Source organism: Notechis scutatus, chromosome Z (genome assembly GCF_049901735.1).
Source record: "Notechis scutatus isolate UNSWTSFEM ecotype Mainland chromosome Z, rNotScu1.2, whole genome shotgun sequence".
NCBI lineage: Eukaryota > Metazoa > Chordata > Lepidosauria > Squamata > Elapidae > Notechis > Notechis scutatus.
The window spans coordinates 113,249,287-113,271,638 of NC_142025.1; positions in this window are offsets into that span (position 1 = coordinate 113,249,287).

The following is a 22,352-nucleotide window of genomic DNA, read 5'->3' on the forward strand; positions in this document are numbered from 1 at the left end:
ATAATCATGACAGGAAGTTACTAAGGCATGAGTGACTGTGAGTAGGGACTGCTGATCCAGGAAAGGGCATAACTGGTGCACAACCTGCAGTTGCGCAAAGGCCCTCCTGTCCACGACTGCCACCTGCTGTTCAAACAGGAGTTGTGAGTCCAGGAGAACCCCTAGATTATGCACAGGGTCTGTTTGGGGTAGTGCCACCTCATCCAAGACTAAAGGTGGTAATTCTCCCTGAACCAACAAACCCAAGACTCAGAGCCACTTGGTCTTGCATGGGTTTAGTTTCAACCTGTTGTTCCCCATCCAACCCCTAACAGCCTCCAGGCATTGCAAAAGGGAGGACACAGCAACACTTATCTCACCATGGGCCAAGACATGCAGCTGAGTATGATCAGCATATTGGTGATACCTCAGTCCATGGTGACGGATTATCTCACCCAGCAGTTTCATATATATGTTGAACAGGAGCAGAGAGAGTACTGAGCCCTGTGGAACCCCATAAAGCAGAGGGCAAGGGTTGGATCTCTCCCCTCCTATCAACACTGACTGAGAGCTTCCACAGAGGAAGGAAGTGAAGAAAGACAGCACAAGTCCTCCCACTCCCATACCCTGAAGCCATCCCAGGAGAATCTCATGGTCAATGATATCAAAAGCGCAAAGAGGTCAAGTAGAGCAAGGATGGATGCACTACCCCCATCCCATTCCCACCAGGGATCATCCCAAAGTGCAACCAATGCTGTTTTTGTCCCAAATCCAGGCCTGAATCCTGACGGGTAGGAGTTGAGATAATATGTTTCATCCGGAAACCTCTGGATCTGATGCGTGACCACCTTCTCAACAACCTTCCCCCCAAAGGGAAGATTGGAGACAGGTTGGAAATTATCCAACTGGGTGGAATCCAGTAATGGCTTCTTAAGAAGAGGGTGGACCACAGCCTCCTTAAAGTGCTAGGGCACTGTCCCCTCCTGTAGAGAAGCATTAATCACTGCTAGAGTCCAGCCACCTGTCACCTCCTGGGAAGCTTTCAGAAGCCAGGAGGGACATGGGTCTAAAATACAGGTGCTCTCACGCATACTCCCTAGGATCTTGTCCACTTCCTCAGGAGCAACAGGGTCAAGCCATTCCCATATAACATGGCCAGGACCTGCCTCAGCAGGTTCCACCAGACTAGCAATCACCGGCATCTAACTGGGAATGAAGTCGAGCGATTTTGTCTTCCAGAAAATCCACAAATTCCTCAGCCTGCCGCTTTAGGTGGACCTCAATCTCCCCCTTCCCTAAGAGGAGATGGCTCACCTTAAAGAGGGTCGCTGGGCATCTGCAGATGCAATTAGTGTGGAGAAGTATTTAGATTTCGCCTCACGAATCACCACAAGGTAGGCCTTAATAGCAGCTCTTACCTGTGTTTGATCGAGTTCATCTCCTGTCTTCCGCCAGCCATGCTCTAGACATCTCCTCATGCGTTTATCCCTCTCAGTTCTTCTGTATACCATGGGCACATGGAGGTCCATGGGTGAGGAGAGGTCACAAGAGTGCAATCCTATCAAGAGCCTCAGTCACCTTCCTATTCCAAACAGTGACAAAGAGCTCGTCTGGACTGCATAACAGATCTGTAGTCATAACCCCCAGCTCCTTCTGGAACCTATCTGGATCCATTAGTTGATGGGAGCGGACCAATCTAATAGGTCCTGCCTCCCTGCGGGGGGATGCATCTTTTGAGAAACTCATTGCCATCAGACTGTGATCTGATCATGACAAGGGAGTGTGACCACTATTACTAGTTGGGCTCTGGATAATCTGGGACAGGCCCATGGAAGTCATGGTTTCTATAAAATTTTGGGCTACCTCTGACCCCGATCCCAGAGAAGGTATTGCTCCAAGGACTCCTATTACTATTGGTATAAGCATTTATTTATTTTTACTCCATAATCACTTAACTTCAATTTGCAAATCAATTTGTTTCTAGCTATTTCTCCTCAATCATTTTATGTTACAATATTAATGAATCAGACTTTTTTCTTCTTCTTCCATACTAGTGATATCAGGTATTTTCTGCTCCAGATGTCTATCTATACTACTATTGTTTCAATTTTTATCCATCTTGGATAAATTTGGATAATTTATTTATCCAACTCTCGGCAATGAATAACTGATCAAAACACCAAACAACAGCAACTCCAAACAAGCAATATATAAAATGAATATGACCACCAAGTTAAAACCCAATCTAATAAAAAAAGAACCCCCACAGATTTGATCATTTTCTTCTCTCTGTGTCTTTCCTTGGATTCAACTCAAATTGTCCCACAAATTGGTGCCTCATCATTTGGTGCCTCACACTTTCGGGGTTTCTTCAAGAGGACATACTAAGGGGAGAAAATGTGTGTCTGTGGGAGGGTTAATATCTCCCGAACTCAGATGTGATCTCCTTTTCATGTTCTATCTCAAAATATCTCATTCTAAAAATGTTATTGCATGATCTTCATCTGTCCTTTTGAATCACATTTGAGAAGCGGTGAAATTGTGCAATTCTTTGTTTTAATTACTCTAATGTAGATGTGCTGTTTCTCCAATTACTGTAGCTAAAAGAAAAGGACTCTGGCTTCACTTTTATTAAGAATGGCATCTTATATGAAAATTAAACATATAAAGAGTGAACAAGGAAAATTGTGAGATTAATGCACTGAGGGGACCTTTTATCCCAAGTGATATGTAAATCAAGCACAATTTCCCCTTTAAAGGTGCTGCTTGGTTTCCATTTTCAGGCTGCACCCAAAGACACAAAGTTTAAGCACTTCCTTGAATCCTTTCCTATCATATCCTTTCATTAGTTACAGGGAGCAAAAAATGATCCCTTGGCTGAATTTGGTGCCCTTACTAGTATTCCTCCAAGGCAATTCTTTCCTCTCTTAAGAATTTCCTTCCATATTCTTTTGGGTGTGTTTGTGCATAGAAAAATTCAATTGAAACACTATTGTTTTTTTCTAGGAGTTCAGTCTGTTGTTCAGTTGGTGGAGTCTGGACGGGATGTGAGAAGACCTGGAGGGTCCCTCCATCTCTCCTGCAAAGCCTCTGGATTCACCTTCAGCAACTACAGAATGAACTGGGTGAGACAGGCTCCAGGGAAAGGCCTGGAATGGGTGGCCTTCATAAGTGCAAGTTCAACTCCAATCTACTACTCAGACAAAGTCAAGGGACACTTCAACATCTTCAGGGATGATTCCTGTTGTGAATCAATAAAAGTGAATAACCTAAATGCAAATTAGGGGTTGAAAACCTGCACACTTGATTGGTCCTTATACAACAACTTGGGATTGGGCCAGAAATAGTCCCTGATTGGCCACTTTTGGGACTCTTCTTATTGGTTAGTAGTTTGAACTTGTTGCACATTTTCATTGGTTAATAAGGCAGCAGCTAACCCTATAAAAGGGTTACTGCTGCCCATAGCGTTGCTCTGTTATGTTCTATTACTTTATTAAAGAGCTGAAGTCACTGGTCAGATGTCTGGTCTCCGTTATTCTCCATACTTAACACTGGCGACGAGGATGGGATCCGGAGACCGAAGAGCTGACTAACCTACAGAGCAACTAACAGAGCACGTGGTTGAACACGCACCATCAACGGCAACATGGCCAGCGGTGTCGTACCACCCGCTCCATTCGACCCAGAAACCGAAGACTGGGAGTCGTACATGGATAGATTCCAGATGTTTCTGGAGACCAACAATTTGAAAAATGCAACAGCTGGAAAAAAAAGAGCTATATTTCTAACCCACTGCGCCCTACCGTGTTTAAAATGGCAAAGTCACTTGCCAAGCCAGCAGAGGTAAAAGAGATGGACTGGGACGCCCTCGAGCCTTTACTACGGGCTCACTACGCCCACCGTGCCAACCTTAGTCCGAAGACACGAATATTACCGGAGGGACCAACAGAAAGGTGAAAGCCTTGCTGATTATATCGCGGACCTCCGAAACCTTGGAGGCCTCTGCGGATTCGCAGACTTAGAAGAAGCTCTCTGGGACCGTTTGGTTCTGGGCCTAGAAGACGGCACGATCCAGAGTAAAATTATGGCTAAGGGGGACATCAGTCTCACCGATGCCCTTAAAGAAGCCTCGGCAGCAGAGGCGACCAAGAAGTCAGCAGCCCGAATGCGCCGCACCAACGCACCGCTACGTAAACTCGCCACTGATACCTCGCCTCGCACAGAGAGACACCCGGTATCAACTCACCACGAAGACCTAGAGTCCCCGTCCGACAGCGATGAGGAAGAGGTCAACCGACTTCGAACGGAGAGACCAGTCCACACAACACTCATTTCGACCGTGTGCGGTTGTGGATCCAATCACCCACGATCCGGCTGCAAATTCCTCGACGCGCTCTGCCGAAATTGCGGAGACGAGGTCACATCGCAAAGGTTTGCAGAAGCAAACAAAACTCGAAACCCGACAGGCCGAATGCCAATCTTCAGGATTCTTCGGCACACACCGAGAAAAATTGAACCACTCCTACAGAAACAAACCGTCCACCACTTCCACCAGGCGTGAAGAAACCCGGCGGGGAAGAGACCCACCAAACAATCACCATAGGCCACGCTACATCCCTTGATGCCGGGAAAATCCGAGTAAAGGTCGCCATCGAAAACAAACCTTGCGTGATGGAGGTAGACCTCGGGATCTTCCCTCTCGATGGTATCGTGGAAAACGCTCCAACAGCTCATTCCCACGATCCGCCGCCAAGACCTTAACCCTCAAAGGGTTATACTCAAAGACTATCAGGGTAACAGAATTCCCATTGTCGGGTCCCGCAAATTCCAGGTCTCATTCAAAGACCGCTCCGTCGCACTACCACTAACGGTCATGGATCGAGACAGGCCTAGTCTTCTAGGCCTTCAATGGTTCAGGCCGCTCGGGATCACTGTAGCCGGAGTCCACAAGGCCGAGAGCGTCGATTGGGAGGAAGCACTCATGCAAGAATTCCAAGACGTTTTCGCGAACGGACTAGGCAAGTATAAGGGGACCCCAATCTCATTTAACTTGAACCCTGAGATAGCACCCATTCGCCTTAAGCCGCGTCGGGTGCCGTTCGCCTTGAAGCCTAAAATCGACAAACAACTCGATAAACTAATAGCGCAGGGCGTACTGGAACCCACCGACCACGCCCATTGGGAAACCCCGATAGTGACGCCTATCAAGCCTGATGGGTCCCTAAGAATTTGCGGAGACTACCGGGCCACATTAAACCACGCACTGCAGCAAAGTGCTTATCCAGTACCGGTAGTGCAACATTTACTCCATTCCCTGGGCGGCGGAAAGTTTTCGCCAAACTAGATCTAGCCCAGGCGTATCAACAATTGCCTGTAGACCCATCCACAGCCGAGGCGCAAACGATCGTAACACATAGGGGCGCCTTTAAATGTAACCGGCTCCAATTCGGGGTAAGCGTCGCCCCTGGAATCTTCCAGAGTTTAATGGAAAGGTTGTTACAAGGGATAAAAGGCGTTGTTCCATATTTCGACGATGTACTCATCGCCGCACCTAACAAAGACATCCTAGAAAAACGACTCAGAGAGGTTTTACGAAGATTCCAAAATGCAGGCCTCAGAGTAAAAGAGATAAATGCCAGTTATGTACCGAAAAAGTAGAATTTTTGGGATATCTCCTGGACAGCCAAGGAATTCATCCCACCGAAGACAAATTACGAGCAATTAAAAAGGCACCCACTCCAAGGAACAAGGCAGACCTACAGGCGTTCCTTGGACTTATCAATTTCTATAATGTGTTTTTACCCACAAAGCAACAGTAGCTGAACCATTGCATAGACTATTAGACAAAAAAGCAACGTGGGTTTGGGGGCAACGGAAAAACATGCTTTCCAACAAGTAAAGAAATTGCTAACTTCTGATTCAGTACTTATGCAGTACAACGAGACTCTGCAGCTCACTATCACGTGTGATGCATCACTCTTTGGGGTTGGGCCAATTCTGGCCCACGTGTTACCAAACGGAGCGGAGGCCCCCATCGCGTTTTTTCGCGAACCTTAGCTAAAGCTGAACGAAATTATAGTCAGCTGGACAAAGAAGCTTTAGCTATTGTTGCTGCAGTTAAAAGATTTCATGAATATGTTTATGGCCGTGCGTTTACAATAATCACTGATCATAAACCGCTACTGGGGATCATTGCGGGTAATAAACCAACCCCGTATATATTGTCCCCCAGAATGACCCATTGATCTGAATTCTTGGCGGCCTACAACTACACCTTGCAACACCGCCCGGGGAAATCGATTCTCCACGCCGATGCATTGAGCAGAACACAGCTCCCAGACGCTGTTGTGGATCCAGCCCCAACCCTCTCAACACTACAGATCGAAGCTCTACATGCACCACCCTTGACGGCTAGAGACATTGCTTTTGAAACGAAATGTGACCCAGTTCTGCAACACATACTACGCTGGGTTGAACGGGGGTGGCCGACGGACCAAATAGCACCTGAATGGGTGCCCTTCAAAGCCCGCCAAACCGAGCTGTTTTCCCAAAAAGGCTGTATCTTGTGGGGCGATCGAGTCGTAATCCCTGGCAAATTGCAACAGACTGTTTTGGCGGTATTGCATGAGGGACATCCAGGTATTGTGCGGATGAAATCACTGCACGCAGCTATGCTTGGTGGCCGGGAATCGACAAAAGAATCGAGGCCTGGGTCGCTACGTGCCAACGTTGCCAGGACGTCAGCAACGCCCCACCTAAAGCAAGCCCAACCGAATGGGAAACGCCGAGGGGACCGTGGTCCCGTATTCATATTGACTTTGCGGGGCCTACCAAAGGCCACACTTTCCTGATTACTGTCGATGCCTATTCTAACTGGCTCGAGATTCATCGAATGCACACAACTACAACAGACTCAGTTATTAATAAATTAAACAGACTATTTGCCACACCGGGTTTCGGACGTGTTGGTCTCGGACAACGGCCCACAGTTCACTGCATTGCCCTTTGAACAATATCTTGCTGATCGGGGCATCCGCCATGCGCTAACCTCGCCCGCGCACCCTGCGGCGAATGGACGTGCAGAACGCATGGTACAATTTGTAAAAAAGACCCTTCACAAAATGGAATTTGGCAACATCGATGAGAAAATCAATCGAATTCTCTTGTTGCAGCACATCACGCCCACAGCGTGACCAACAAAACACCCGCTGAACTTCTTATGGGGCGGAAAATACGATCGCACCTTGACCGGCTCCACCCGCCAGCACCGAAAAACCTTCGGCTCCAGCAGCAAATGCCGGGAATTTAAGGTAGGCGATTTAATCTTTGCCAAAAACTTTTCCGCGACCGTTATGGATACCCGCAACCGTTACCCACCTCACCGGGCCTAGATCTTACCGCCTGCTAACAGACGATGGGAGGGTGTAGAAACGCCACATAGACCAGCTCTGATCGAGATTACCACCCAGCGGCCATGACTCCCCGGGTTCACCAACTCAAGGGGGAGGAAGTATCAAGGGAATTGACCTTGATACAACTAATAGCAGGTCAACGGGAACCCTACAGCCCAGCGAAGCACCGGAACGTGAAGCGGGAGGGAGTTGGCGTTTTCAGGGAACTTTAATACGGGGAAAACGAACTGCAAAACCCGAAGAAACACGGAGTAGCAGAGACAACCACAGTGAATGCAGCACGGAATCGCCGTGCAGCGAAATAGAATTTAACAAAGGTCATCCAAACGCTCCACCGGAACCGGACATTAGACAAAACCCGGTGGAGCCTCGGAAATCATCCAGGCAGACCAAACGGCCTGCCTATCTTGAGGATTTTATTACAGCTCCCCTCAAACGGAACCCAAGGGGGAGGGGTGTTGTGAATCAATAAAAGTGAATAACCTAAATGCAAATTAGGGGTTGAAAACCTGCACACTTGATTGGTCCTTATACAACAACTTGGGATTGGGCCAGAAATAGTCCCTGATTGGCCACTTTTGGGACTCTTCTTATTGGTTAGTAGTTTGAACTTGTTGCACATTTTCATTGGTTAATAAGGCAGCAGCTAACCCTATAAAAGGGTTACTGCTGCCCATAGCGTTGCTCTGTTATGTTCTATTACTTTATTAAAGAGTTGAAGTCACTGGTCAGATGTCTGGTCTCCGTTATTCTCCATACTTAACAATTCCCAAAGCCAGCTTTATCTGAAATGAACAATCTGAAAGAAGAGGACACAGCTGTCTATCACTGTGCAATAGACACAGTGAGAGGTAGTGAATATGAAACCAAGCAAAAACCATTTTTTTTCCTCTGAGCAGCTTTCTAAATTGAATCAAAAAGTTGAATTTGTATATTTAAAGTGAGAAGTAGAAGATAAATCTTCAAATACAATTTGTAACCTTAGATCTGATCTTCTAAAAAGCAGTGTGGAAGATGATTGACATTTTGATAGAGAAGAAGGAAATCTCCAGGTTGTGGAAGAAACTGGGTAGTTTGTAAAGAGTGGCTTGCTATCTAATCCCAATGTAATCCACATTCACCCAATGGTAATAAATCATTGGTGTTGAACAAAAGACAGCAAGAATAATTATGCTAGAAAATGATTACAAAAGTGATACAGAACAAATTTTGATAAATGTACTTGCAAAAGCAGTTATATAGCACTTTCTGGTACTTTACTGACCTCTTTGAGCAGTTTAGACATTTCTCCCAACAATCTGGGTTCTCATTTTACCAACCTCAGAAGGATGGAAGACCAGGACAACATTGAGCCAGTCAGGATCAAGCTTCTGACAGTGGGCAGGGTCAGCCTGCAATACTGCATTCTAACCAGTGCGCCATCAGGGAAATACTCATGCAACCCTCACTGCGTACAAATATTAGCCATGTCTGACTTGGTAGCAAGCGTGCTTTGTGAAATATAGAGGAAACTTAATTATTTGTAGAATATAAAGTTATTTATTAATAGAAATAATTAATTTATAGTAGATGTATATCTTCTCCATCTGTCTTTCCTCTCATTCCAACTCTGAGTTAACAATTGTGCTTCATTAACCATTCAGGTTTTGGTGTTCTTTTTAATAGGCCATGGCAAGAGGGGAAAATATGGAAGGCTTTTATTGAATATAAATGTGGCACTTCCATACATGTTCTATCTCCAGTGTAGCCCTTCCAAAAATTATAACAGCATGTTCCTTGCATCTCCCTTTGAATCCCTTGGTGAAATTTCGCAAGTCTTTGTTTTAATTACTGTAATATAAACCTGCCGTTTCAGCTATGAATTTACAGTAAAGAAAGAAAGAAAGAAAGAGACTGCCTTCACTTCTTTAAGACTAGAATCTTTTGCAAAAGTCACCCATATAAAGAGTGTATAAGGAAAACTGTGAGATTTATATACTGAAGGGCTCTCTTATTGGAAGCGATATGTAAATGAAGGCAAAATTTCTGCTTTAAAGGATCCACTTGACTTCTCTTTCCAGGCCACACCCACCCACACAAAGTTTGTGCACTTTCCTGAATTCTTTCCTCTCAATTCCCTCAGTTCATTACAGGGAGCAATAATGATCCCTTGGATGAATTTGATGCTCTTGTTAGTGTTAATTCAAGGTAATTTTTCCCTCTTTAAAGAATTTCTTTCCATATTTATGAAAAATACTTTTTGCGTATTGTAGATTTCATTGAAACACTTTTGTTTTTAGGAGTTCAATCTCAAATACAGTTGGTGGAGTCTGGAGGGGGTGTGAGAAGACCTGAGGAGTCCCTCCGTCTCTCCTGCCAAGCCTCTGGATTCACCTTCAGCAGCTATGATATGAGCTGGGTGAGGCAGGCTCCAGGGAAAGGATTGGAATGGGTGGCAGCCATAGGTACAGGCTCATCTCCTTCCACTTACTACTCAGACAAAGTCAAGGGACGCTTCACCATCTCTAGGGATGATTCCCGCAGCCAGCTGTATCTGCAAATGAACAATCTCAAACTGGAGGATACGGCACTTTATTACTGTGCCAGAGACACAGTGAGAGGAAGTCAATCTGATGCCAAGCAAAAACCTTTTCTTCCTCTCAGCAACTCTCCAGAATGATTCAGTCACAGGAAGTTGGGTATTTGAACTTAGAAGCAGTAGATAAATCTCCATGACATGGAAACTGATCTTTCAAGGAGCAGTGCAGAATTGTGTTAGCACTTCTATGCTGAAAAAAGGTAACCTGCAGATTGTGTAAAAAGAAATATACACTGATGTTCTACAGATCTTCCTTGATATGTCTGCAATTCTGAGTTCTTTTATCCTCAGTATTACCACATATCTGAGTTTTATTTATTTTTAGACATGTTTCTCCATTTGAATTCTTTCTATATCAATATATGTTCAACAGCCTCAATCCTGAAGTTCTCTCCCCTCAGTAGGACAGTGTGTGTGTGTGTGTGTGTGTGTGTGTGTGTGTGTGTGTGTGTTGTGACTGAAAGGATCGATCCTGCTGTGAGTTTTGATTCTGATGACTCTGAGGATGAAAGGCTGGAGCCTGCTGAGAATTTGGAGTCTGAATTGTTAGAAGACACAGATGTGAGCCAGGGGGATGAGAGGTTATCACACAGACATTCTTCGCCTGAACCCTCGACCTCATTCATGCCTGCAATTGAGCCACAAAATGAGTCAGAAGAGTCGAGCGAAGAAGCTGACAGATCGTGGCTTGATGCCAGAACAAGAAGGAGGCTGAAACGTCAAGCTGTGGGGAGACATCAGGCCAGATGTTGATTTAGGGAGATTGACACGCCCATCTAGGTGGTTTACGGAGGCAAACTCAGTTAGAAGGGAGGGCGAGTCAGTAATTAGCACGTTGCCTCAAAGTGTATAAAAGAACACAGCTATGTGGGGGAAGATTGTCAGGAACAAAGTGACTGATTACGTGCAGAGGTTTTTCAGCAGAGGCTCGGAGCTTTGAGAATTTGTACCAGGACTGTTTTGATAAACAGGGCGTGTGGAATATAATATTGTAGAACTCCTTTCTGTTGGATTTAAGTTTTGGAACGGCTGCTTTTGGTTTTGTGTTGTTTGAACTTTGAAGAGGGAGCCATAACATTTTTGTTCCTGACCACAAACAAACCATCTTTGAAGCAAGATGGATTCAAATCAACTGCAGCGTTTGGTAGAGCAACAACAAGAACAAATAACTCAGCTTTTGCAAAGTAACGTGACATTTCAAAATCAGGTAACACAATTGCTGAATTATGTTTCCAGCTTACCAAGCACTGCTGCTGCTTCCCCTGCCCCTCCTGTGAGGAAAAGCCCGGTATCCATGCCAGAGAAATTTTCTGGGCAAATGGACAGGTTCCAGGCATTTATGGGTCAATGCCAATTGTTTATCTCTCTGAGACCTGAAGACTTTCCAACCGACCGGGCTAAAGTAGGCTTTATGATTAGTTTATTAACTGGGCAGGCTGCCAATTGGGCTACTCCCTTGTTAGTTCAAGATAGCCCGTTATTGAACAATTTCCAGGGTTTCCTCCAACAAATGAGGGTGATGTTTGAGGATCCCATTAAGGTACAAACTGTGGACAGACGGATAATGGATATTAAGCAGGGGAAACGTTTATTACAGGAATACGTGGCATAATTTCGTTTGTTGTGCATGGACTCTAATTGGAACGAACCGGTTCATATGGCTGCATTCCATGAAGGGTTGTCTGATGCCATCAAGGATGAGCTAGTCCATGCAGAGCGGGCTTTAACTTTGGATGCATTGATAGTTCAGTGCTTACGTATTGAAGCTCGTTTACAGCAACGTGGGAGCAAACGGCCCGTTGTGGAACCACCTGTGTTTTCTCGCGCACGCATACCGCCACCGAGAGTTTTCCAACCCATGGTTCAGGCTGAGGAGCCGATGGAGATAGGCGCACTCCACCCTCGCCTAATGGCGCGAGAACATTCGAGAAGGTTCCAGGAAGGCTTGTGCCTTTACTGCGGGGGTCCGGGACATTTTGCAAATTCCTGCACTCGGAGAGGGACTCGCAGACCTGTGCCTGAAACCACTCCTGGCCCATCGGGAAACGGGGTAGGCCCGACATCGGGGAAACCCCAGGTTGGGCACGTTCTACACCCCCACCCCAAATTGCCGAAGTAAATCCTGGCCCTCCTCGGCATTTACTTTTGGACACTCGTATATTTCTGCAGTCCCAGAAGGAGGGAATTCCCGCCGTTGTGCTGGTGGATTCAGGGGCTACAACCAGCTTTATGGACTGTGCTTTTGTTGAACATTTTGGAATTCCTTTGATTCCTGTGAATCCCCCCATTAAGGTGGAAACTGTAGATGGGCGAGAACTCAAGTCGGGACCCATTCGCTTAGCAACTCAGCCAGTGCGTATGGTCATTGGGGATCATGAGGAGGCGATCAGTTTTTATGTCACCTCGAACCTCCATCTCCCTTTGGTGCTTGGAGTATCCTGGCTACGTTTGCACAATCCATTGGTGGCTTGAGCGCAGAACGCCATTTCGTTTCCAAGCCTACAATGTGTGGACCACCTGAGGCATGTCTGCGCCGGCCAAGATATCGCCGCTCCTGCTGTCTCCATTCCTTTGGAGCTGTCGGACTTTTCCGATGTTTTCGGCGAACAGGAGGCAGACCGATTACCGCCACATTGTACCTATGATTGTCCTGTGGACCTGATACCGGGCGCTCCATTGCCCAAGGGGAGGTTATATTCTATGTCGGAGCCTGAGTTGGTTGCACTCCAAGAGTTTTTAGATAAAAACTTAGCTCGGGGATTTATTTGACCCTCCTCGTCCCCTGTTTCGGCGCCCGTTCTTTTGGTTAAGAAGAAGTCAGGAAAACCTCGTCTCTGTTGTGATTATCAATGCCTGAGCTCTATCACCGTGAGGAATAGCTATCCCTTGCCGCTCATTCCGGAATTGATGGAGCAGTTGCGGGAGGCTACTATCTTCACTAAACTAGATCTGCGTGGGGCCTACAACCTGGTTCGGATGCGCAAAGGAGACGAGTGGAAGATGGCGTTTGGCACTCGTTATGGTCATTTCGAGTACACCGTCATGCCATTTGGTCTGACTAACGCTCCTGCTGTATTCTAGCACCTAATGAATGATATTTTTTGGGACATGCTGGATAGGTTTGTCATGGTGTATTTGGATGACATTTTAATTTACTCCCGGTCCAGAGATCACCACCTTCAGCAGGTTCGTCAAGTGCTTCAGCGTCTTCGGGAGCATAAACTCTACGCGAAACTGGAGAAGTGTTTCTTTTTTTCAGTCATCGATAGAGTTTTTAGGGCATATCATCTCTCCCAAGGGCATTGCTATGGACCCTAAAAAAGTCGAGGCCTTGTGTAGTTGGGAAGCCCCTCGTCGAGTCAAGGACGTGCAACATCTTTTGGGATTCGCCAACTACCATCGGACTTTTATCCTGGACTTTGCTAAAGTAATGGACCCCATAACTCAGCTCCTCCGTAAGAAGGTCCCGTTTGTGTGGGGGCCCCCGCAACAACAGGCTTTTGACATTTTAAAGAAAGCGTTTGTAGCTGAGCCGATATTGAGGCATCCTGATCCGAATCGTCCATTTGTGGTCGAGACCGATGCCTCTAATGTCGCTATCGGAGCGGTACTGTTACAAGCTTCAAAAGATGGCGTGCCCCTTTTCCCATGTGCATACTATTCTAGGAAGCTCACAGCTTCAGAGCGCAACTACACCATCTGGGAAAAGGAGTTGTTGGCCATTAAGGCTGCCTTTGAGACCTGGAGACATCATTTAGAGGGGGCTCGGCACAAGGTAGAGGTTCGGACGGATCATCGAAACTTGGAACATTTGACCACAGCTAAGAAATTGAACCAACGCTAGATTCGGTGGTCGTTGTTTTTTGCCAGGTTCAATTTCTCCGTTACTTATGTTCCAAGTGGACAGAATCGGAGAGCCGACGCGTTGTCTCGGAAGCCCGAGTATATCGGTCCTGAGGATTCTCTTCCTCTACGAACTGTGTTACCAACAGAATCCTTGGCCGTACTGCAAGATCCTGTAGACTTGCGGGCTCGCATATGAGAGGCACAACGATTAGACCCGTGGACGCAGCAGAGAAAGGAAGAAGTTGGACCTGATTCCCCATGATCCTTTGAAGAGGGTTTGTTACGACATCAAGACTTGTTGTATGTACCCAACAGGACACTTAGAGCCCTCATCATGACACAATGTCATGACAATCCAGCTGCTGGTCATTTTGGTTTTCACAAAACCCTGCACTTGGTCACCCGGACTTTTTGGTGGCCTCGGGTTTGACACGATGTGTCTTCTTATGTCGCTTCTTGTATACAGTGTCGACAAGCGAAAGCGGCATTGGGTGCGCCTCCTGGACTTCTTCAACCACTGCCGACTCCGAGTAGACCATGGGGAGCGATCTCCATGGACTTTCTAATGCACTTACCCCTTTCGTCGGGTTGTACGACAGTGCTAGTGGTGGTTGACATGCTCACTAAGATGGCCCATTTCATCCCATGTAGAAGATTACCCTCGGCTCATGTTACTGCCCGGCTTTTCATACAACACGTGTTCCATTTACATGGCTTACCGGATAGAGTTGTTTCAGATCATGGTGTTCAGTTCACCGCTCAATTCTGGAAAAGCTTAATGAACGCTCTACGAGTACAAGTATGTTTAGCGTCGGCACATCATCTGGAAACTGATGGCGGGACTGAGAAGGTCATTGGCATCCTCGCCCAATACCTCGGATGTTTTGTCAATCAACGACAAAATGACTGGGTGACCTATCTTCCATTGGCAGAGTTTGCCTTTAATAATTCTTGGCACACCTCCACCCACATGACAACTTTTTATGCCAATGTGGGTTATCATCCGAGGTTTTTCCCCCTATCCATCGCGGATTCTCCAGTTCCGGAGGCACGAGATTTTTTGTCGGAGTTATATGCGGTGCATCAATTGATTTCTAGACAATTAGAACAAGCGAAAGCTGATTATAAGCGTTTCGCTGATCGTTCGCATCGGGCGACGCCTCCCTTGGCTGTGGGAGACAAGGTATGGTTGTCAACGAAACATCTTCGGGTCGATCGTCCGTTTTATTGGTCCCTTCCCTATCGAGGCAGTTATTAATCCGGTGGCTTATCGACTTATTTTACCGCGCTCCATGCGCATTCACCCTGTTTTTCATCACTCCCTGTTAATACCTGACACTCCATCGTGTAATCTTCGTTCTCCAGAAGATACCGGTTCTCCATCCAGGCTCAGCACTGAACCTATTATGGATTCTACAGTGATCGGAATTTATGATTCCAGATGGTTAAAGGGACGATTCCAGTACTTTGTGGGAAAACTGGACAATGAAACTGAAATTCGCTCTTGGCAGGATGTATCCAAGGTGCATGCCCCAGATCTTATTCGCACATATCACGCACAATTTCCATCAAAACCACATCCTGATCATCAGACTCGGGGGAAGGGCCCTGCGGTGAGGGATAGTGTTGTGACTGAAAGGATCGATCCTGCTGTGAGTTTTGATTCTGATGATTCTGAGGATGAAAGGCTGGAGCCTGCTGAGAATTTGGAGTCTGAATTGTTAGAAGACACAGATGTGAGCCAGGGGGATGAGAGGTTATCACACAGACATTCTTCGCCTGAACCCTCGACCTCATTCATGCCTGCAATTGAGCCACAAAATGAGTCAGAAGAGTCGAGCGAGGAAGCTGAAAGATCGTGGCTTGATGCCAGAACCAGAAGGAGGCTGAAACGTCAAGCTGTGAGGAGGCATCAAACCAGACATTGATTTAGGGAGATTGACACGCCCATCTAGGTGGTTTACGGAGGCAAACTCAGTTAGAAGGGAGGGCGAGTCAGTAATTAGCACGTTGCCTCAAAGTGTATAAAAGAACACAGCTGTGTGGGGAAAGATTGTCAGGAACAAAGTGACTGATTACGTGCAGAGGTTTTTCAGCAGAGGCTCGGAGCTTTGAGAATTTGTACCAGGACTGTGTTGATAAACAGGGCGTGTGGAATATAATATTGTAGAACTCCTTTCTGTTGGATTTAAGTTTTGGAACGGCTGATTTTGGTTTTGTGTTGTTTGAACTTTGAAGGGGGAGCCATAACATATAAGTGTGTGGGGGGTGTTTGTGGGTGTGTATTTGTGTGGGTGTATGTATGTGTATGTTTATGTATATGTGTATGTGTACATGTATATGTATATGTATATGTATATGTATATGTATATGTATATGTATATAAATTAATTATATATATATTCCATATTTTGGACTGTCTTCCTGCCTTGATGTCGTTGCTTGATCCTAATGAAATCTACACTGTTCCAATAGAAATGAAGCATTGGGGTTGAACCAGAGATGGGGTACAATGATTATCCTAGAAAAGGAGTACAAAAGTGGTGCATAATAAGTTTTGATAAATGAAGCAGCAGCAGTTAGGAATAGCAACAGGAATAGGACGTATATTGTGCTCTATAATGCTTTACAGCACTCTATAAGCTATTTACCATGTCAGCATTTTGCCTCCAACAACCTGGGTCCACATTTCACCAACCTCAGAAGGATGGAAAGTTGAGTCAACCTTGTATCTGTCAGGATCAAACTTCTGACAGTGTGCAGATTTTGCCTGCAATATGCATTCTAACCACTGTGCTTCCAGGGAAAAATCCACGCAGTGCTCACTGTATAAAGTAATATAAACCAATCTTGCTCCATTTATATTCCTTCTTTATAAAGATATATGCAATGTCCTCAGTCCTGAAGCTCTGTCCCCTGCTAGAATTGAAGCATGGACAACATTGGTCATGAAGGGACTGTGTAGCAAATCTCCTAACTCAGATGTAGTTAGAAGAATTATTTTTCTACTACATTGACACAGTTTTCAGAAGTTGTGGAATTATTCAAGACTTTATTTTATATATTATAAAATAAATCTTCCCCCGCCCCTAACACTCACAAGAAATCAGGAGCAAAGCATATGTGAGAGCATTCTCAGGTCTCAAAAATTACAAACATGTAAAGTCTATCCAAAACATCTCTAAGTGGATGAACTCAGGGGCTCTTTTATCTCAAGCAATAATTTCCCCTTTAAAGAAGCTTCATGGTTTCCCTTATTTAGGTTACACCCAGCAATAAAATGTTTGTGCTTTCCTGAATGCATTTCTATCAATTTCCTCCACTCAATGCAGGGAGCAAAAATGATTCAATGGCTAAATTTGGTGTCCTTTTTGGGGTTCATTCAAGGTAGTTTTTTCCCCCTCTTTAAACCATTTCCTGCTGTATTCTGTTTTTGTATGTAGAACATTTCATTGAAATGCTTTTGTTTTTAGGAGTCCAGTCTCAAGTCCTGTCTCCATTAGTGGAGTCTGGAGGGGATATGAGAAGACCTGGATAATCCCTCCATCTCTCCTGCCAAGGTTCTGGATTCACTTTCAGCAGCTATGACGTGTGCTGGGTGAGACAGGTTCCTGGAAAAAGACTGGAATGGGTTTCATATATCTATACTGATTCCAGTGGGAAGTTTTACTCAGATAAAATGAAGGGACGCTTCATCTCCAGGGACAATGCCAAAAGCCAAGTGTATTTGCAAATGAACAGCCTCAAACCAGAGGACACAGCAGTCTATTACTGTACAAGGAACCCTTTGGCACACAGAGAGAGGAAGTGAACCCGATGCCAAGCAAAAACCTTCTCTTCCTCTGAGCAGCCTTCTGAATTGAATCAGAAAGTGGAATTTGTGTATTTAAACAGAGAAGCAGAAGATAAATCTCCAAATACAATATGGAACCTCAGATCTGAAGTTCTAAGAAGCAGTGCAGAAGATGATTGACATTTTGATAGATGAGAAGAAGGAAATCTCCAGGCTACAGAACAAACTGGGTAGTTTGCAAAGAGTGGCTTGCTATCTAATTCTATTGAAATCCACACTCACCCAATGGAAACAAATCATTGGTGTTGAACAAGAGACAGCAAGAATGATTATCCTAGAAAACGATTACAAAAGTAGTACAGAAGAAATTTTGATGAATGAAGTAATAGCACTTATGTAGCACTTCATGGAACTTTACAGATCTTTCTGAGCAGTTTAGACATTGCCCCCAACAATCTGGGTCCTCATTTTACCAACCTCAGAAGGATGGAGAACCAGGTCAACTTTGAACCAGTCAGGATCGAACTGTTGGCAGTGGGCAGAGTCAGCCTCCAATGTTGCATTCTAACCACTGCGCCACCAGGGAAGTGCCCCTGCAATCGTCACTGCATAGAGTAATAGAAGCCATGTCTGACTTGGCAGCAGATGTGCTTTGCCAAACACAGTTCACCTAGTGACAGTTCACCTAGTGACCATTCAAAATTATAACGTCACAGAAAAAAATGTGACTCATGACTATTTCTCACACTTATGACCATTGCAGCATCTGTACAATCATGTGATTTACATTGGGATGCTTGACAACTGACGGTTGCATGGAGTCATGTGATCTCCCTTTGTGACCTTCTGAGTAGCAAAGTCAATGGAGAAACCGATTCACCTAACAACCTTGCTAGTAATTTAACAACTGCAGTGATTCACTTAACAAATGTGAGAAGAAAGATTGCAAAATGGGACAAAAGCCACTTAACAAATTTCTCACTTAGCGTCATAAATTTTGGGCTCAATTGTAGTCATAAGTGGAGGGTTACATGTATAGAAGACACTTAATTAATTATAGAATACAAAGCTATACATTTGTATAAATAACTAATTCATATTCAATCCAATTCTTTCTCCCTCTGTCTTACCTCTGATTCAACTTTGACTTACAAACTGTGCCTCATCCATTGATCTGCACCCAGGGTTTTGTTGTTGTTTTTTCCAAAAGAGGAAAGGACTTGAGTTTAACCTTGAGTTTGTAAGGGGAGAAAATATGGAAAGTTTTACTGATTATAGATGTTCCGCTCCCTTCATGTTCTATCTACAGCGTAGCCCTTTCAAAAGATGTAATTATATGTTCCTTGCCTCTCCCTTTGAATCACTTTGGAGAATTGATGAAATTTTGCAAGTGTTTATTTTAATTACTCTAATATAAACCTGCCATTTCTGCTAGGAATTTACAGTGGGAAAAAAATAGAAAGAGTCTGCCTTCACTTTTATTAAAACTGGAATGTTATGTGAAAGTCACCTGTGTAATTAGTATAGAGGATAAACTGTGAGATGAATGAACTGAGAGGCTCTTTTATTTGAAGTGATATGTAAACGAAGGCAAAATTTCCCCTTTAAAGGATCCACTTGATTTCTCTTTTCAGGCTACACCCACCCACACAACGTTTGTACATTTTCCCGAATTCTTTACTCTCAATTCCCTTGATTCATTACAAGGAGCGAAAATGATCCCATGGCTGAATTTGGTATCCTTGTTAGTATTCATTGAAGGTAATTTTCCCCTTCTTTAAAGAATTTTCTGCCATATTCTGTTTTTCTGTATAGAAGATTTCATTGAAACACTTTTGTTTTTAGGAATCCAGTCTCAAGTCCAGCCTCCATTGGTGGAGACTGGAGGGGATGTGAGAAGACCTGGGGAGTCCCTCCATCTCTCCTGCCAAGCCACTGGATTCACCTTAAGCAGCTATTATATGCACTGGGTGAGACAGGCTCCTGGGAAAGGCCTGGAATGGGTGGCAGCCATAAGTACAGGCTCATCTCCTTCCACGTACTACTCAGACAAAGTCAAGGGACGCTTCACCATCTCCAGGGACAATGCTAAAAGCCAGCTGTATCTGCAAATGAACAGCCTCAAACCAGAGGACACGGCAGTCTATTACTGTACGAGAGACACAGTGAGAGGAAGTGAATCTAATGCCAAGCAAAAACCTTCCCCTCCTCTGAACAGCTTTCCAAAATGATTCAGTCACAGGAAGTTGAATGTGAAGCACTAGATAAATCTTTATAGCAGGTTAGTATTTAGTATTTATTTGATTTGTCAGTCGCTTACAAGATACAGGAATAAGAATAAATATAGTTTTGAATACATGAGATAGATATTTATAAGAAAAAATAAAAAAACAATAGAACAGGGATGGTAGGCATGATTGGTGCGCTTATGCACGCCCCCTACAGACCTCTTAGGAAGGGGGTGAGGTCAATCGTAGACAGTCTAAGGTTAAAGTTTTTGGGGTTTGGGGAAGAAACCACAGAATCAGGTAGAGCAGGCGTGTCCAACCTTTCACCTTCCCTGGGCCACATTAGAAGATGAAAATTGGGTTTGGGCCGCACATAATTAAATTAAAAAATTAAATTAAATTAAATTAAATTAAATTAAATTAAATTAAATTAAATTAAATTAAATTAAATTAAATTAAATTAAATTAAATTAAATTAAATTAAATTAAATTAAATTAAATTAAATTAAATTAAATTAAATTAAATTAAATTAAATTAAATTAAATTAAATTAAATTAAATTAAATTAAATTAATAATAAAATAAAATAAAATAAAATAAAATTATTATTTATTATTTATTATTTATTATTTATTATTAATTAAAAATTATTTATTTTTATTTTATAATTTTCTGGCCAAATTTTGCGGGGGAGGGGTGGGAAGAAAGCTCACCCGCCTCGCGCCTACCTCTCTTCCTGCAAATTATTTATTTTTTATTAATTTTCCGGCCAAATTTTGCGGGGTGGGGGGAGGGGGGAAAGAAAGCTCGCCCGCCTCATGCCTACCTCTCCTCCTGCAAATGCAGCAGCGGTGGCGGCGGTGGCGGGGCAGAAGCAGCAGCGGCGGCAGGGGGCAGAAGCAGCAGCGGGGGGCAGAAGCAGCGGCGGCGGGGTGGGGGCAGAAGCGGCAGCGGTGGGGGCAGAAGCAGCGGGTGGTGGGGGCAGAAGCAGCAGCGGCGGTGGTGGGGGCAGAAGCAGCGGCGGCGGCGGGCAGAAGCAGCAGCAGCGGCGGCAGGGGGCAGAAGCAGCGGCGGCGGGGAAGAAGCAGCAGTGGTGGCGGCGGCGGCGGCAACAGCAGGAGGTGGCGGGGTGGGACTTTTGGGCTGCGGCTGCCCATCTTTTCTGTTGCTCGCCTCGCCCCGCCTCGCGCCTCCCTCTCCTCCTCCTCCTCGCTGGATCTTTCATGAAGGTTGGGGTGGGCGTTGGGCCGCATTATGAGGCGACCTGGGCCGCATGAGGCCCGTGGGCCGCGGGTTGGACAAGCCTGAGGTAGAGTATTCCAAACATTGACAACTCTGTTGCTGAAGTCGTATTTCCTGCAATCAAGTTTGGTGCAGTTAACCTTGAGTTTGTATCTATTGTGCGCTCTTGTATTGTTATGATTGAAGCTGAAGTATTCATTTGCAGGTAGGACATTGCAATGTATGATTTTATATACTATATTTAGATCGGACCGGAGGCGACGTAGTTCTATGTTTTCTAGGTCTAGAGCAGGCGTGTCCAACCTTTCACCTTCCCTGGGCCACATTAGAAGATGAAAATTTGGTTTGGGCCGCACATAATTAAATTAAATAATTAAATTAAATTAAATTAAATTAAATTAAATTAAATTAAATTAAATTAAATTAAATTAAATTAAATTAAATTAAATTAAATTAAATTAAATTAAATTAAATTAAATTAAATTAATAATAAAATAAAATAAAATAAAATTATTATTTATTATTTATTATTAATTATTAATTATTAATTAAAAATTATTTATTTTTATTTTATAATTTTCTGGCCAAATTTTGCGGGGTGGGGTGGGAGGGTGGGAAGAAAGCTTGCCCGCCTCGTGCCTACCTCTCTTCCTGCAAATTATTTATTTTTTATTAATTTTCCGGCCAAATTTTGTGGGGTGGGGGGGGGGGGAAAGAAAGCTCGCCCGCCTCATGCCTACCTCTCCTCCTGCAAATGCAGCAGCGGTGGCGGCGGTGGCGGGGGCAGAAGCAGCAGCGGCGGCGGCAGGGGGCAGAAGCAGCAGCGGGGGCAGAAGCAGCGGCGGCGGGGGCAGAAGCGGCGGCGGGGGGCAGAAGCAGCGGCGGTGGTGGGGGCAGAAGCAGCAGCGGCGGTGGTGGGGGCAGAAGCAGCGGCGGCGGGGCAGAAGCAGCAGCAGCGGCGGCGGGGGGCAGAAGCAGCGGCGGCGGGGCAGAAGCAGCAGTGGTGGCGGCGGCGGCGGCAACAGCAGGAGGTGGCGGGGTGGGACTTTTGGGCTGCGGCTGCCCATCTTTTCTGTTGCTCGCCTCGCCCCGCCTCGCGCCTGCCTCTCCTCCTCCTCCTCGCTGGATCTTTCATGAAGGTTGGGGTGGGCGTTGGGCCACATTATGAGGCGACCTGGGCCGCATGAGGCCCGTGGGCCGCGGGTTGGACAAGCCTGGTCTAGAGTTTCAAGTCTGGTAGCATAAGGTGTTCTGCAATGTGTAGAGGAGCGGAG